The 18778-nt window shown below is 43.0% G+C and overlaps 1 long non-coding RNA gene across 1 annotated transcript in view; it reads right to left on the reverse strand.

Annotated features, from left to right (window-relative positions):
- Nucleotides 1–12082, reverse strand: part of LOC138763494 (uncharacterized) — a 39929-nt gene extending 27847 nt beyond the window's left edge. The window contains exons 1-2 of the long non-coding RNA XR_011357613.1: nucleotides 12008–12082; nucleotides 10331–10535 (exon numbers count right to left, since the gene is read on the reverse strand). This is a non-coding gene — a long non-coding RNA (uncharacterized lncRNA). The remainder of the gene's footprint in view (nucleotides 1–10330; nucleotides 10536–12007) is intronic.
- Between the last annotated feature and the right edge of the window lie 6696 nt (nucleotides 12083–18778).

Here is an 18778-nt window from a genome sequence, read left to right on the forward strand (position 1 = left end):
GGGAGGTGGCTGGGAGACTGGAAGGGTGTGGGAGTGGATACGGCAGCACAATTCAGATGGGCTTTCCGAAATTTGGAACACACTGTCCCCCAAGGGTACCGGATAAAGGATCGTGTACCTGTACTGTGCAGAGATTTTTGAATCTTTGCTAGCCACATGCAAGGTTCTAAATGACTGAACCTTCAAGAAGTGCAGTGGGAATAAGCTTGGTAATTCCTGGCCCCAGTTTAACAACAATGGGAGGGAGGATCTTGGTGGTTAGCGTGGCTTTGTTCAGGGGAGATCCTGTCTGAAACATTTAATGGAATTGGCTCAAAGAGGTAGCAAAGTATGCTGATGAGACAGGGAAGTTGAGGGAGTCTACATAAACTTAAGCAAAGACAATGTCCCATATCAGGAAAAAGGTCCAAAAGGTTCACATCCACAAGAGTCAAAGCAAGTCGGTAAATTGGATTCAACTCTTCTTAGTGGTAAGAAGCAAATGATGATCATAGAGGCTTGTTTTCATGATTGGAAGCCTGTGACCAGTGGCAATAGCACAGGGATCAGTGTTAGGACCTTACTATTTGTCATATATTAATTTACAATACAAATGCAAGAGGTGCAATTAACAAGTCAGCAGATGATACAAAAATTGATGGAGTTAGTCTGAGTGAGGAGGGAAGTCTTAGGTTGCAGGAAGATATTGATTATTTGGAAAAATGGGTACAGCTATAACAAATAAAATGTAATCTTGTTAAGTGCAAAGGGAGGGCCTTTAGCACCTGGGCTAAGCTGACAAAAAGTCAACGGTCTGTGAGTCAGTGAAATTAGCAAGTCCTTTTATTCAAAACAACTTTTTTAAGAAATCCTCCCACTTCCGGAGCCCACGCATTGTTCCCTAGGCCAACGTCAGGACACTGCTGAGTCACTGAGTCCTGACCTGGTGCCCAACAAGAAGGGACAGGTCCCCTCCCCTGTTGGCTAAGGACTGTAAGCGTGGGCTTTTCCTTCACATAAATGGGGGCCCAGTGCCATGTTGTGCCCCTTGGTACTTTTGGTGAGTCAGGTGGCTTTGTCGTGCAGACAGGTCCACCACAGGCCCTATGGAAGCACTAATAAGCACAAGGTCCTCAGGACAACTGCAAACAAGAGGGACTGTGACGGAATTGTGTTATTGTTATTCTTTATAAAATATATATTTTTAGTAAAGTTATTTTTGTGGGTTTGGACACGGACACACAGACACACACATTACACTCAGAGAGAAACCATTTTCATAAGCCACCCCAATAATGAACAAGTGCTTGTTCATTGGAATATCTAATGGAGGACATCTAATTAAATAAAAGGCTCTTTGCTTGTTGTTAGAATAGAGACTCAGATGGCATCTGTTAAAACAAAAACAGGCTTTTGCTTGTGGTCAGCAAACTTATCAGGAGGCATTGGCTTGTAAGTACTTATGGAAGAGAAAGTTGTATGCTTTTAGCATTTAGATGTGAAGTAACTTTGAAAGAAACTTCAAAGATTGCAATGATGTCATGTAACATGATTAAAGACATATTAAAGAAGATATTACTGAAAACATAAGACATTTTGAGGGCAGAAGAGATCTTACCATCCTTTAGGTAACATAGGATTGAAGCAGTTGCTTGGCCATCTTGTAAGTAAGACAGGATTGAAATGCAGTAATAGAAGGCTGCTTGTGTTCTCCTGATGAAAAGGAGGAACACCAAAAAAGTGGTTTTGAAGAAAATAGCCGCTTCTGACTGTCTTTCTAAAAGAGAGAGGACAGTCTCATTGTGTCCATTGACATGGTCAATGCTTACTTAAAGCAAAATTAATCTGACATATGAAACAACCCTTTTTAAATGGTTACTTCATGTAACCTTTGCCTGGGTTTGTGAAATCATCGTGGAAGTACTGCAACCTCCATGCAGGATGGGGGGGAGGGGGGGGGGAATCATTCATATGAAGAAACATTGCTCTGAAATCATCTCATCAAGAAATTCATGAGTTTTAAAGAGGTCTGATGTCTTGATAACTACTTTTGAGCAACAATTTCAAGAATCTGAGTTTCAAAACAAAACTGACTGAATTTTAAAATCATAGCTTCAGAATTGAACTTGAACTGTATTGGTTTTGGTTTTACCACACCCACACACAATGTTGAGTAAGTAGTGTTATATTATTAATAGTTATTAATAAAAATTATTGTTTTGAAGATAATATCAGTGAATTCCTATTGTTGCTGATCTAGTAAGTAACAGGGACCTTGGTGTCAAAGTCCAAAGATCCCTGAATGTGGCACCAGAGGTAGTTAAGACAGCATACAGGACAGCAGCCTTCTTTTACCATATCACGGAGTACAAGAGTAGGGATGGTACAACACCATTGTACAAGTCATTGGTGAGGCTACATTTGGAGCACTATGTGTGCTTCTGGTCGCCACACATTTGGAAGGACTTGATTGAATGGGAGAAACCTGGGATAAAGGGTTTCTGTTACGAGGGATAAGCTGGGTTTGTTTTCCTTGAACTGGAGAAGAACGAGGGGGCAATGATGAAGTATATAAAATTATGCAGGGCATAAAAAAGAAAGTTGGAAATTACTCCCTGCTGCCCCACACATATGACAGCGGTGTAATAAAACTAGAGGCATTTGTTAAGGATGAAGGGAGGTTTGGAGGAAGAATAATTTCACCCAGAGGATGGCCAGAATTTGACATACTGCCTGAGAAGGTGATGGAGGCAAATACTCGCAGTATCTAGACAATGAGCATACATGGAATAGAAGCCTACGGACAAAATACCAGTAAATGGAATTAGTGGAGGTGGATCATTTTTGGCTGGCATGGGCATAATAGGCTGTAGAGCATGTTTCTGACCCCATTACAGGTCTTTTAATATATTTTTGCATGGGAATAGTATGCAGCATGTTTAGTTGTTAAAGATGACATCATCTCTTCTAATTCTATTCATCAATATTGTAACAAGTTGGACCAGCAAGACCATCTACATAATCATTTTATTCATTATCAAACAGATAGGTTCCTCTTGGTTGTGAAAGAGGGTCTCTAACCCAACCCAAAACACAGCAACAACATCTCTGAAATAAGTTCTTGGGTTCGCCATAGCATGAGTTATGGTAATCCTATTGGATCACTTAACATCAAAGTTGTACTGCCCTAAATCACAAAAGTTATTTTCTTAAAACCACTATCTAATCTCTTGATTGTACTACCCATTCTTTCTTTTCTTTGGCTTGGCTTCGCGGACGAAGATTTATGGAGGGGGTAAAAGTCCACGTCAGCTGCAGGCTCGATTGTGGCTGACAAGTCCGACGCGGGACAGGCAGACACGGTTGCAGCGGTTGCAGGGGAAAATTGGTTGGTTGGGGTTGGGTGTTGGGTTTTTCCTCCTTTGTCTTTTATCAGTGAGGTGGGCTCTGCGGTCTTCTTCAAAGGAGGTTGCTGCCCGCCGAACTGTGAGGCGCCAAGATGCACGGTTGGAGGCGATATCAGCCCACTGGCGGTGGTCAATGTGGCAGGCACCAAGAGATTTCTTTAGGCAGTCCTTGTACCTCTTCTTTGGTGCACCTCTGTCATGGTGGCCAGTGGAGAGCTTGCCATATAACACGATCTTGGGAAGGCGATGGTCCTCCATTCTGGAGACGTGACCCACCCAGCGCAGCTGGATCTTCAGCAGCGTGGACTCGATGCTGTCGGCCTCTGCCATCTTGAGTACTTCGATGTTAGGGATGAAGTCGCTCCAATGAATTTTGAGGATGGAGCGGAGACAACGCTGGTGGAAGCGTTCTAGGAGCCGTAGGTGATGCCGGTAGAGGACGCATGATTCGGAGCCGAACAAGAGTGTGGGTATGACAACGGCTCTGTATACGCTTATCTTTGTGAGGTTTTTCAGTTGGTTGTTTTTCCAGACTCTTTTGTGTAGTCTTCCAAAGGCGCTATATGCCTTGGAGAGTCTGTTGTCTATCTCGTTGTCGATCCTTGCATCTGATGAAATGGTGCATCCGAGATAGGTAAACTGGTTGACCGTTTTGAGTTTTGTGTGCCCAATGGAGATGTGGGGGGGCTGGTAGTCATGGTGGGGAGCTAGCTTCACTCTAAAGTGTAAAGACCCAACGCTCGAGTTATTTATTGTACGTGCCCCGAGCTATGCTATCCAGACAAATCAACTCAAGGTTAAGTGCAACAGGTATCTGAAAATAAAAGTGCATTTCATGCTACAGAGAGAATGTACAATTAAAACAGTGGAAGGGCAGCAATGAGGTAGGATTTGTGAGATTATTTTTGCCAAGGGGAGGTTTGTTCAGCAGTAAACAGGCACTGTTCTTGAATCTATTGGTGAGTTTTTTAAACTCATGTACCTTCTTCCCAAGGAGAGGATGGAAGGTTGGGGGAGAAGAGAATGGGATTGGTTGGGATGGGTCCTTTGGCATGTTGGGTTTTTTCCCCAAGTAGTGGGAAGTATAGGTAGAGTCATTGGCTTTCTCTTGAATATTTTTTTAATCTTTTACCACTTTATATTTTGAAAAATATGGCCTATACTTGTATTATTATTATAAAATTTAATAAAAATATTGAAACAGTCAATGGAAATATTAATTTTCGTATTGATGCAGTGTTCTATTTATTTTTTTCATAGACATAAAGCATGGTAACAGGCCCTTGCAGCCCATGAGCCCTTGCTGCCCAAATACACCTGCAAACCTCATGCATTTTTTATTGGAGGTGGGAGGAACGCAGATCACCAGAGAAAACCAACACAGACACGGGGAGAACGTACAAACTTCTTACAGACAGTGACAGATTCGAACCCCCTGAATCGCTGGCACTGTAAAAACATTGCACTAACTTGCAACTTGCAAGTTTCTACAATTGTACCACCATTGTATGGTTAATATCAAACAATGATGAGACAGTGTACAGGTGGAAGAGGGAGTATCTTGGGGCATTGTGTCAGGACTGCCACCTCTCCCTCAAAGAGCTGGTCATTGACTTTGGGAGTGAGGTTGTTGTACCAGCCTGTATCAGATGTACCAGCCTGAGGTGCAGATGATAGAAGCTTTAAGCTTTTAGGAGTCAAATATCACCAACAATTTGTCCTGGTCCAACAATGGCAAAGAAAGCTCTTGCATAAACGCCGTGGGATGTTTGGCTTAGGGTAGAATGAATCTCAAATGCTGTTTAAGATGTATTTTCTTGAACTTTGGATTAATGTGATATACATCATAATCTGAATAGTGTTTAACACTATTTCTCCAGGAATCATGAAAGAAAATGCTTTCCATGTTCATAATTATTTTGGAGACCCACGAGAGACCACAGATGCTGGAATCTGCAGCAAAATTAAAAACAATTGCTGAAAGAACTTAATGGATGGAGCAGCATCACCAGGGAGGAAAAATGTTGACTTTTCAGTTCAAAACACTTCATTAATATTCAGAATCTTGATGAAGGGCTCTAAACCGAAATATCGACCATTCTTTTTCTCCCACTGATGCTTCTTGACCTGCTGAGTTCCTCCAGCAGATTGTGATTTTTTTTAAATCACAATGACTCCACTGGCTTTTGCATCAGCATTGCAAATAAACAGCTGTTGCATAACTGTCTGTGAATCACTCCATCATACCATTCTTGGCAACAGGTTGGTTAATGGTCACAACACTGCTGCATTCCTTTGGTGATGTGCCACATTGTTAGTTTAAATAAACCCATTTAATTAAATCACTCAAGTAGGAAACTGAAACATGTTAATTCTGCTGTAATTTCATTACAGAGCCAGAATGGAATTAAGATCTGTTTGGGTCTTATTTATGTTGTTTCCTCTTGTACCTGTGATTCCATTTTAAATTGTGGTTTTAACAGGCACACAGGAAGTTTGCTAACTAACATGTTGTTCCTAGGGTTCAGCAGGAGGAGGTTGCAGCAAACTGCATTTGACTTTTTTGCAGTGCTGAACTTTTGTAAACACATCTTTTATAGCATTCATCACCCTAAGGTCCACTTCTCCTTGAAATCAGGTTCTCTTATAAACACTGAAATAATTGCCAGTTTTTTTTTTGCTGGAGGCCATTCACCAAACAGCACTTATGAACAGCCAAGCTGACAATATGCTTCTGTTAAGTCTAATATTATTACCCGACAAGCTAAATTTTAACATTACAGGCCTTTAATCTTACAGGACTTTAATTACAGAGGAAAAATCTCCACACAATCATTTGCAAATATGTTCAGACTGCCTTGAAGGCACTTGCCATAAAAATACAACAGTTTGGCTTGTCTGGAAAGTAAAAATAGAAAAAGCAAAAAAAGGAAAAGCAAATCAGAATCACACACACAGTTGGAGAAACCTGACATGTTATAGTGGACACTGGCACTGTTGTTGCAGGTTCAGTGCATCAGGACTATGCTGTGACTTTGGAAGTTTCCACAATCTTCATCAGTTTCATTTGTGCGTGTGTGTGTGTGTGTGTGTGTGTGTGTGTGTGTGTGTGTGTGTGTGTGTGTCTCCCACTGACTAGAATGTTGGCAGGGATCAGTCTTGGTTAAAAAAAAACTGCTGAAGTTGAACACTGCAGTTGAACCTTGTGCCCTTAAATTCTCCTTTGTTGGAAAAGGCAAGTCTAGTTTACTACATTGGGTAAAAGCTGCTACAGGTTTGGGCATAGAGGTTTATGCCACTGAGCCAACTGATTTAAACTCTGGTCCTGCTCTTCTTGGTCATTTAACAACAAGAAAAATATCAATAAGATTAAGAGTGCAGGAATGATTTGCCAGGACTTGAAGAGCTGAGTTACAGGGAAAGGTCAAATAGGTTCGAAGGTCAAATAGGTTCGGACTTTATTCCTTGGAGTGTCAGAGAATGAGGGGAGATTTGATAGAGGTCTACAAAATTATGAGGGGTACTGCTTGCAGAAGCAAGATGAGAGAAGAACTAGAGGACATGGGTTTAGGATGAAAGGTGAAATGGCTGAAAGAGCAATTGGGGGAAACTTCATGCAGAGTGTAATGAGAGTATGGGACAAGCTGCCAGCTGAAGTGGTGAATGTGGGCTTGATTTTGACATTTAAGAAAAAAATTGTGCAAGTTCATGAATGGGATGAGTATGGAGGGCTATGGTTCTTGTGCAGCTCAATGGAACTAGGCAGAATAATACTGTACAACAGATTTTGCATCCTGAACACATTTGGGTGTATTTTGTAGATTTTGGGCTGCCGGTCACAAAAATCACCTTAACATTTTCCTATTAGGTACCATTTTTTAAAAGATATAACCTACTTTGTGATTTCTTGTCATATTTTAAGTTTATTAGTATATTGCTCACAAAGCAAGCTGTTTTGGTCAATCCAAGCATGCCTGGGCATGCACTCAATGCAGGCGCTATGCAAATATTGTCTTAGGCCTGGACATTCATGGAAGGTATTTAAAGATGTTGAGAATTTTCTTGGGAACTACAGAGCACCATCCAGCTGATTGACAACATGCTTCAAACATACAAAACCATGAAGAGCAACATCTCATTTAAAATTAATTTTCTGCATTCACACTTGGACTTTCTCCCTGCTGATCTTGTTGCAATCAGTGATCAACATGGTAAAAGGTTTCACCAGGACATTATGACTGGAGAAATGCAGTATCAGGGCAACTGGAATCCATCAATATGGGTCGACTATTGTTGGACACTGACACGAGAGGCATCAGATGCTGAGTACAAACGAAAATCAACAGCAAAACAATTTTAGGTCAGTTGAACTTACGCAATATGTCAGTATCATTATGCAATTAAACATGCTAAATTCAATAAAAGTTCATTTAATGTTTCACCAACTTCCTATGGGATACAGCAAATTTGCAAAGATCTTTGTGTTCAGCTTGAAGCTGTCTATCATAATCCCCAATTTTTTTTCAGGAAGCAAACCTTTTGAAAAAATTGTTGTCCCGTGTAATAGTTCGGCACAGCTGAGGGCCTGATTGTGCTGTTCTATGGTTTCAACAGGCAATCACTGGGTCACCCAAACCTGCAACAGTAATCCTAAAAAAAACTGAATTCAATCAACTACAATTTTTCATGGAGTCAGAGATACAGCATGGAATCAAGCTTTTCAGCCCACTGAATCCATTTATTCTAATCTTATAATAATCCAATTTTTATGATGTGTAATTCTTTGGATGGTGGAGAAGAGCCACATTCCTTGGATCAGATATTTCAAGACATGTCTGCTCCATTGATGGAGAATATTCCACAAATAACAGAGCAGCCATCCAGGACAACCAATGAAATGGTACTTGCTCCTGCTGGGAAACACATACAAAGAAAGTAGGAGCCACCAGCAAGCCATTCAGTCCTTTGAGCCTGCTCTGCCATTCAGTATGATTCTCGTTCAGTCACAATACCATGTTCTTGCACTTTTCTCATGCCCCTCTGTGTCTTTTGGATCTAGAAATCTACCTTCTTTGTATATATTAAGCAATTTGGTCTCTATAGCTCTCTGTGGTGACAAATTCCTTCAATTCAGTCATTGCAGGGGGTGCAATCTGACCATCAAAAACTCGCTCAGGGGTGGGGGTGGTGGGGCTGCCCTATACATGACTGTGAGCTCCCTTCCGGCATTGGCAACTGGTCTCGGAGCATGTGCCTTGGTCTCCTTCAGGAGTTCTCGGGCGTCCATGAGGTCCCAGAACTGTCTGAGGTGTACGCTTCACAGAGCATGTCCAAGAGTTTCTATGAACCCACCACCCCGCCCCCCCCCCCCAATAGTGTTGTGTGGCAGACTGCAATAAACAGTCCCAGAAGCAAGACTTTCTTCTTTCTTTACACTACAATTCAAGTTCAGATCATTATTATCAGTCTGTACATATCTTCTTTCTTTTCTTTCTTTGGCTTGGCTTCGCGGATGAAGATTTATGGAGGGGTAATGTCCACGTCAGCTGCAGGCTCGTTTGTGGCTGACAAGTCCGATACGGGACAGGCAGACACGGTTGCAAGGGAAAATTGGTTGGTTGGGGTTGGGTTTTTCCTCCTTTGTCTTTTGACAGTGAGGTGGGCTCTGCAGTCTTCTTCAAAGGAGGTTGCTGCCCGCCGAACTGTGAGGCGCCAAGATGCACGGTTTGAGGCGATATCAGCCCACTGGCGATGGTCAATTGTGGCAGGCAACAAGAGCTTTCTTTAGGCAGTCCTTGTACCTCTTCTTTGGTGCACCTCTGTCTCGGTGGCCAGTGGAGAGCTTGCCATATAACACGATCTTGGGAAGGCGATGGTCCTCCATTCTGGAGACATGACCTACCCAGCACAGTTGGATCTTCAGCAGCGTGGATTTGATGCTGTCGGCCTCTGCCATCTCGAGTACTTCGACGTTGGAGATGAAGTCGCTCCAATGAATGTTGAGGATGGAGCAGAGACAAGGCTGGTGGAAGCGTTCTAGGAGCCGTAGGTGATGCCGGTAAAGGACCCATGATTCGGAGCCGAACAGGAGTGTGGGTATGACAACGGCTCTGTAAACGCTAATCTTTGTGAGGTTTTTCAGTTGGTTGTTTTTCCAGACTCTTTTGTGTAGTCTTCCAAAGGCACTATTTGCCTTGGCGAGTCTGTTGTCTATCTCGTTGTCGATCCTTGCATCCGATGAAATGGTGCAGCCAAGATAGGTAAACTGGTTGACCGATTTGAGTTTTGTGTGCCCGATGAAGATGTGGAGGGTCTGGTAGTCATGGTGGGGAGCTGGCTGATGGAGGACCTCAGTTTTCTTCAGGCTGACTTCCAGGCCAAACATTTTGGCAGTTTCCGTAAAACAGGACGTCAAGCTCTGAAGAGCTGGCTCTGAATGGGCAATTAAAGCGGCATCGTCTGCAGAGTAGTTCACGGACAAGTTTCTCTTGTGTCTTGGTGTGAGCTTGCAGGCGCCTCAAATTGAAGAGACTGCCATCCGTGCGGTACCGGATGTAAACAGCGTCCTCATTGTTGAGGTCTTTCATGGCTTGTTTCAGTATCATGCTGAAGAAGATTGAAAAGAGGGTTGGTGCGAGAATGCAGCCTTGCTTCACGCCATTGTTAATGGAGAAGGGTTCAGAGAGCTCATTGCTGTATCTGACCCGACCTTGTTGGTTTTCGTGCAGTTGGATAACCATGTTGAGGAACTTTGGGGGGCATCCGAGGCGCTCTAGTATTTGCCAAAGTCCTTTCCTACTCACGGTGTCGAAGGCTGTACATATACAACCAGATGAAACAGCATTTCTCCACACCACAGTGTGCACATGTACATACACACACACAATAACCACACATGTACAAAAAATATACAAAGTAAAAATACAGAGCTATCAACTGCCTACCATGAATCTCTTCTGTGCGCCTCCCCCACAGGTAGGAAGGCAGTGCAGGGGAACCGATTCCACCAGCGTGGAGACAGAGGCCAGTTTGACAGGTCCTCAGCACCGCTGGGGTGGATGCAATGCCACAGGCCACTACGTGAAACCTTCCAGCCCTATGCTCTTCACCCATGATCCCCGGGGATTTCTCCTGCGTTATATCGTCAACCTTGTGGTGATAGAAACATAGAAACATAGAAGATAGGAGCAGGAGTAGGTCATTCGACCCTTCGAGCCTGCTCCGCCATTCAACGAGATCATGGCTGATCTTAAAGTTCAGTACTCCGTCCCCGCCTTCTTTCCATAACCTTTAATACCCTTATACTGAAGAAATAGATCTAATTCCCTCTTAAATATATTTAATGAACCTGCCTCTACTGCCCTCTGTGGCAATGAATTCCACAGATTCACCACCCTCTGGGTAAAGAAATTCCTCCTCATCTCGATCCTAAATGGTTTGCCTATTATCCTCAAACCATGGCCCCGGGTTCTGGATTTTCCCATCATTGGAAACATCCCATCTGCATCCATTCTGACCAGTCCTGCCAGAATTTTATATGTCTCTATGAGATCCCCTCTCAATCTTCTAAACTCCAGCGAGTACAATCCCAATTTGCGCAATCTTTCCTCATAAGTCATTCCTGCCATTCCAGGTATCAGCCTGGTGAATCGCCTCTGCACTCCCTCCATTGCAAGAACATCCTTCCTTAGATAAGGTGACCAAAACTGCACACAATACTCCAGGTGTGGTCTCACCAAGGCTCTGTACAGCTGCAGTAAGGTATCCTTGTTCCTATACTCAAACCCTCTTGATATGAAGGCCAACATACCATTTGCCTTTTTAACCGCCTGCTGTACCTGCATGCTCACCTTCAGAGATTGGTGTACAAGTACCCCTAGGTCTCTCTGCACTTCCCCACCTCTTAATCTATTGCCATTCAAATAGTAATCTGTCCTCCGGTTTGTATTACCAAAGTGGATAACCTCACATTTATCCACATTGTACTGCATTTGCCATGTATCTGCCCAGTCCCTCAATTTATCCAAATCACACTGGAGCTTCCTGACCCCCTCTTCCGTACACACAACCCCTCCTAGCTTAGTGTCATCTGCAAATTTGGAGATATTACATCCAATCCCTTCATCCAGATCATTAATGTAAATTGTGAACAGCTGGGGTCCCAGTACAGATCCCTGTGGCACCCCACTGGTCACCGCCTGCCACTCAGAAAATGAGCCATTTATCCCAACTCTCTGTCTTCTACCTGCCAGCCAGTTCTCAATCCACATCAATACTTTGCCCCCAATCCCATGAGCCTTGATTTTGTAAGCCAGTCATTTATGCGGGACCTTATCGAAGGCCTTTTGGAAGTCCAGGTACACCACATCCACTGGCTCTCCCCCATCTATTTTACCTGTCACCATCTCAAAGAATTCCAATAGGTTTGTCAAGCACGATTTACCTTTTGTAAATCCATGTCGACTCTGTCCGATCCCTTCTCTGCTAGTCATATGCTCTGCTATTACATCCTTAATAATGGATTCCATCATTTTGCCCACTACTGATGTAAGGCTCACCGGCCTATAATTCCCCGCTTTTTCTCTACCCCCCTTTTTAAATAGTGGGGTAACATTAGCTACCCTCCAATCCATGGGTACTGATCCGGAGTCTATCGAGTTGCCGGTGACAGGTATGCGCGTTTCCCTGGCACTGGCAGAGCGGTTCCAGCTGTGTGAGGGATTATGGGTAACAAAGATGGTCATTGATCCCACTGTGACACTAGGCTGTGGGTCACAATGCCTCATGGGGGGAGGGGGGGGGTGGAAAACGGGGACAACATTTTGTTTGGTGTTAATGCTTGCAGATGTCCCCATCCCCCTGCCGCCAACCCTGCACAAGGCACTAAAAGCAAACATGCAAGGATGCCCACATCTTGAAAATCTTTTAAATACCAAGGCCACTCAGGCTTGCTCATTCAACAAAAGAAGATATTTCTTGGATTCTCCATACTGCTACTGAATGAATAGAAGTTAGAATAATATAGAACAGGAATGGACATTTCAAGCCACAAATATAATGCCAAATTAACCCAAATCTCATCTGCCTGCACATGATCCATAGCCTTCCATTCCCTGCAAATATTTAACAGCCTCTTAAACTCTAATATCATATCTACTTGTAGCACTACACAATAATCTTCACAAAGGTTGGAACCTTTGTGATTAAGCTATGAAATCTGTGCTTGTTAAATTGATTAAAAAATTAAAACCTTTATAGATTACAAATTTTATTAAAGAATATTTGTATACATTTTGGTTTTACTGTGTGGAAATTACAGCACTTTTTATACAATAACCTCCCATTTCAGGGCACTATAATATTTGGAACATAGCATATTAAAGTAGTCACGTTCAGTACTTTGTTGCCTATCCCTTGTTTGCAATGACTGCTTGAAGTCTGTGATTCAAAGACATCACCAGGTGCTGAGCATCTTCTCTGATGATGCTCTGCCAGGCCACTTCTGCATCAATTCTTGCTTATTTCAGGGGATTGTCCCCTAAAATTTTCTCTTCAGCATGTGGAAGGCATGCTCAATTGGATTTAGATCAAGTGACTTGGCCATTTAAGAATTGTCCAGTGTTTAGCTTTGAAGAACTCCCTTGTTGCTTTAGCAGTATATTTGGGATCGTGGTCTTGCTGTAGGATGAAGCATCGTCCAATGAGATTGGAGGCACTTGCTTGAACTTGAGCAGATGTTTCTATACACCTCAGAATTCATTTTCCTACGCCATCAGCAGTTACATCATTAATGAAAATAAGTGCACCTGTACTGGTGGCAGCCAGACATAACGCCTCCACCACCACGTTTCACAGATGAGGCGGTATGCATTTGATCTTAGGCAGTTCCTTTACAACCTTTGCTCTTGTCATCATTCTGATTCAGATTATTCTTGGTCTCATCTGTCCACAAGACCCTTTTCTGCAGGCTCTTTTTAAATACCTTTGCAACTGTAATCTGGCCATCCTATTTCTGTGGCTAACTAGTGGTTTGCATCTTGCAGCTTAGCCTCTGTATTTCTGTTCATGAAGTCTTTTGCAGATGGTAGTCATTGATGCATCCACACCTGCCCCCTGAAGAGTGTTTCTGATCTGTCAGACAGGAATTGGGGATTTTTCTTCATGATGTTGAGAATTCTTCTGTCATCAGCAATGGGGGTCTTCCTTGTCCTACCAGTCCCTTTATGATTACTGAGCTCACGAGAGCACTCTTTCTTCTTAATGATGTTCCAAACAGTTGATTTTGTAATCCCAAGGTTTGGATGATGTCTCTTACTGTTTTATTCTTGTTTTTCAGCCTCATAAAGACTTAGACTTTCATTGGTACAGTTCTGGTCCTCTTAAAAAATGGCAACTACAAGCTCCAAAAGTGACCAAAAGCTTAGAAGCAAACTTAGCTCTCTTATACCTGCACCAATGAAGTACTTAAACATACCTGAGTAATCACATACAGCCAGATGTCCCTAATATTATGGTGCCCTGAAATGGGGAAACGATGTATAAAAAGTGCTGTAATTTCTACATGGTTGAACTAAAATGCATACAAATAACCTTGAATAAAATCTGAAATATGCACTTTAACCACATGTGAATTGTTTGATTATTGTGGTGGTACACCCCTGGCCTATTGCAGGGCAATACCTCTGTACCTGTGGAAGAGCATGGGGACAAGACAACACCTGGCCGGCTGTCAATCAGCCGACCTGACTAGACCAAGCCCCACCCGGTTGGGTGTCAATCACCCTCCGGGAACAAGTCTGAGCCGGCCCTTTGAAGACATTCTCAGAGTTTACAGCAGCTCTCCTCACCGCTGGCTCTGTGGAAGTTTACGTCGACTAAAGCCTGTTGTACAGTCATTTGGTTTTGTGTGTTTGCTTCTGACCGATAGCGCACCACAATTACACATGGACAAAGAAAGAAAAAAAAGTATCTTTCCAAAACATTATGGTGGGCACACTATATTTGATGTAGTGACTGGTCTGGTGTGTAGAAGAAATAAATACTTTGATTTCATTGAGTCTTCTCTGGTCCTCAGATGTTCAGAAACATTTTACAGTTGGGATATGAAATACATCCAGGAAAAGGGAGACAAGGCATGAACTTAATGAGGGATGGAATCGATGCAAGGATTCTGCATTCTCCTTGTTGTAAATATCCAAATCCAACTTTTGTACAGCAGGTTCCAACAGCAGTGTGACAATAACCAAGTCATCTGCTTCGGAGGTGGTGATCAAGGATTGAAACTGGCTTGGACACACATTTGGGCGGAACTTTCTGTAAGGAGTTGGTACATTCTCCCTACTTCTGAGTGAGTTTTCTTTGGGGCTCCAGTTTCCTCCCCCTGTTCAAAATGTAACAGGAGTGTATGTTAATTGGGGGGCCCAGACGTGTGGGCCAAAATGTCCTGTTACTATCCTGTATTTCTAAATTTAATTAAATATCAGCAAGACAGGCATCTTCTATTTAGCATCGTATTCAAAGGGTGACACTTCTGACTGCACAGTATCACCTTGATGCTACTCAGGAGGGTCCACCTGGGTTTTGGTGCTCAAACCTGACATTTAAATCTGAAACCTTGTGACTCAGAAGCAGGGCCACAGCCAAAGGTCAGAGGTTAGAGGGACTGTTTCTGGGCTGTGTAACTCTAGCCTGTCATGTAAAAGAGCAGGTATTATTTTCCATTGTCACATGCTGTTCTTTACTCCATTTGAAGAAGTTGAGTCAAGTTCAATTTAGACAAAATATGAACTTAAATCAAGATCTCCACTGTTATTTTCACATTCATCCATTTGATTGGTTTGTTGCTTTATACGACTAAATCAGATGATGCCAACAAGGCATTGAAAGAGAGAAGGACTCAAATTGAGTGGGAAAACAAATTGTGCAGAAGATACAGAGAGTCTGCAGAGAGATATATATAGACAGGATAAGTCAATGAGCAAGGGTCTGGCAGATAGAGTACAATGTTGGTAATTGTGAGGTTATCCTCTTTGGAATGAAAAATGAAAGATCAGAGTACTATTTCAATGACAAGTGACTGCAGCATGCTTCTGTGCAGAAAGACTTGGGAGTGATCATGCATGCATCTCAAAAGATTGATTTGCAGATGCATCAGGCTATCAAGAAGGCAAATGGAATGTCGGCCTTCATTGCTAGAGAGATTCAATTTAGGAACAGGGGGGTTATGCAGCCACTGTACAAGGAACTGATGAGGCCACATCTGGAGTACTTCATGCAGGTCTAGTGTCCTTACTTGAGAAAAAATGTACTGGCTTTGGAGGCAGTGCAGGTTGATTCCAGAGATGAGGGGGTAAGCCTATAAGAGATTGAGTCATCTGGGACTGTACTCACTGAAATTTAGAAGAAAGACAGGGGTTCTTATTAAAATAAATTTATGAATCGATAAGATAGAGGAAGGAAAGTTGTTTCCATTGGTGGGGGAGACTAGAACTCAGAGATATAGCCTCAAGTATCAAGGTAATAAATTTGGGCAGAGATGAGGAGGAACTGCTTTTCCCCAGAAAGTGGTGAATCTGTGAAATTTGCTGCCAATTGAAGCAATGGAGGGAACCTCAGTAAATGTATTTAAGACAAGGTTGGATAGTTTTTTTTAAAAACATAGTAAGGGAATTAAGGAATATGGGAGAAAGGCAGGTAGGTGGAGTGGAGATGACCCATCATCAGGTCAGCCATGATCTCATTTGTATGTACAGATGAAAGATATATTAACTCATAGATCTCCAAAATTAATTCCATTTAGTACACTGTTCCCATTCCATCGATACAACAGATAATCCCATTTCCCAAGTTTGGTTTTACACATGCCAAGCACTTTTGTTTTAAAATGTGGTTCAGGTTTCTGTTTCACAATATCCAGTCAATTAGCAAGTTCCAAAGCTCCACCACATTATGGTGAAAGTATGTCTACATTTGTCCTTGTATTGACAAACTTCTGCTTCCACTCCACTTGCTCTCTCCTGATGCCTATGGGTACTTCCATAGGTATCGAGCTATTTGTTGGATACATCGAATAGTCCAACTTGGCCCAACTCCCCCACCTCAATTCCCTGGTACACTGACTTCCCCAGTGCTGTTTTCTGCATTCACATAGAACTTGGGAATTTCATCACATTTGCTACAGTTTCTAACCTGCTCTCACCTTCATTTGCTTCACCTCTGACTTGTCCTTCCTGAATCTTTCCATCGCCATCTCAGGGGATAGGCTAGCCACAAACATCCTTAACAAGCCCATGGACAACCCTTAGCTATGTTGAATTGTACTTCCTCTTACCCCACCTCCCACAAGGACTCCATCCCATTCTCCTAGTCCCTCCATCTTTCTCAAACCTGCTCCAACAATGAGATGTTTCACAAAGGAACTTCTGAAATATCTTCTTGGATCTCACAGGGCTTTATTTCACTAGCAATACAACGCCATAAGGACCTCGCCACACACTTTACTACCATCCAAATTATACCAATCCCTTAACTTCATCCACCTTCCTTGCTTTGTCACAGGAGAACTGTAGCATCCTTAATTTTGCCAAGTGTTCTTCAGATGGGCTTCACTAATAATTTGGCTACAATTATTGTTAGCACGTTATCGCCCACAGTTAGTACTAAGGAATCTTTCACACCCTGAAGTGGATGGGGTGTATCCACACCCAGGCACTGTGGCACAGCTGGTTGACCCTCAATTCCAGCAACCCTGGGTCAATCTTGACCACAGGACCTGGGTGTGTGGCTTTGACACCCCCCCCCCCCCCACTCCTCTTCCCATTCCCAAAGGCATGCAAGTTGCTGGGTTAATTGACTACTGTAAATGTGTGTGTGTGTGTGTGTGTGGGGCAGAATTTAGTAGGGATATGGAACGAATAAAATGGGATGAGTGTAAATGGTGTAAACGTCTGATGGTCAGTTTGAGCCTATGGGACCGAAGAGACTGCTCCATTGCTGTACAAACGTGAACAGAAAGTGTGTTTCATCTGTCACTTCAGGAAAATTCATTAAAACCAAGTTAAATTGAGAACTCGGCTGAAATTTCCGCTGAATTACTCAACATCCATTACTGTCCAATAATGTCCTGTCGAACCTCTCTCTTCATTCGAGGGGCCAGAAACGGATCAACTTTGAGAACTGGCTGCTAAAGAACGTGTAAGTTTGTATTTGCAAACACAGAATTGCCTGAAATTGGACATGTGGTATCAAAGGAGAGACGTTCATTAAAAATACAACACAAAGGCATTTCAATTAACAATGATTAACCTGACCTTGGCAGCCGTTCCCGTTGAAACTGGCTGTGGGGCGGATGCCCAACGCCGACCCTTCGAAAGCTCCAGCGATTCGCACTTCAGCTCCTAAAGGAAGGGGGAGGGGGAGGGGGGCAAACGGGGAGATCCCGGGAGAGAAGTACGGGATTGCACGAGGATTCCGGATTTCCACCATGTTTGCGGACCCGTGCTCAGCTGTTGGACGACAGGACAGTTCCGAAGTTTAAGCCTGGAGAGTGAACCTGAACCCACTTGGCGTGGCACAGGTCCTGATGATATTGAAAGGCTGGCTTGCACATTACTAACCCAGGTTCAAGGTCCTTGTATAGGTCCTGTACCTATACAAACAAATGAAACATCATTCCTCCAGCCCATGGTGCAAAGACATTCACAATACACAGCACATGAGAATCACGTATGTACATAGAAATATAATTTTAAAAAAACATATTTTGGAATGATTAACCAGGTTATTGGATGCTCTTCATGCATCTCAGAGCATGTGGGAAGAAGCTATTTCCCAGCCTGGCAGTCCTAATTTTGATGTACCTCATTCTTGATGGTAGTTGGTCAAAGATGGTCACCCATGACTGTGTCCAGGCACAATTCCAATGCTATCTTCAAGTTTGCCAATGACACTACAGTTATTGACAGAATCACAAACGGCAAGGAGGAAACGTACAGGAGGGAAGATAAACCAGCTTATATAATGACAACACCCTTGCGCTCAAGGTCAGTAAAACCAAGGAGATGACTGCAAACTTCAGGAGGAAGTCAGGGGAATATGACCCAGTCTTTATCATGGGCTCAGCAGTGGAGAGGGTCAAGAACTTCGAATTCCCAGGTGTCAACATCTCCGAGGATCTGTCCTGGAGCTTCCACGTTGATGTAATTACAAAAAAGGCACGCCAGTGGCTAAACTTTGTGAGGTGTCTGAGGAGATTGAAGAGTCCTGTAAACCATGGTGAGCACTCTAGCTGGTTGCACCACTGCCTGGTCTGGAGGTGACATCTCTGAGGACAAGAATAAACTCCAGATACAATATCTCATGATCCAAAAGCAATTAATGATACTTTTAAACAA

Source organism: Narcine bancroftii, chromosome 5 (assembly GCF_036971445.1).
Source record: "Narcine bancroftii isolate sNarBan1 chromosome 5, sNarBan1.hap1, whole genome shotgun sequence".
NCBI classification, from domain to species: domain Eukaryota; kingdom Metazoa; phylum Chordata; class Chondrichthyes; order Torpediniformes; family Narcinidae; genus Narcine; species Narcine bancroftii.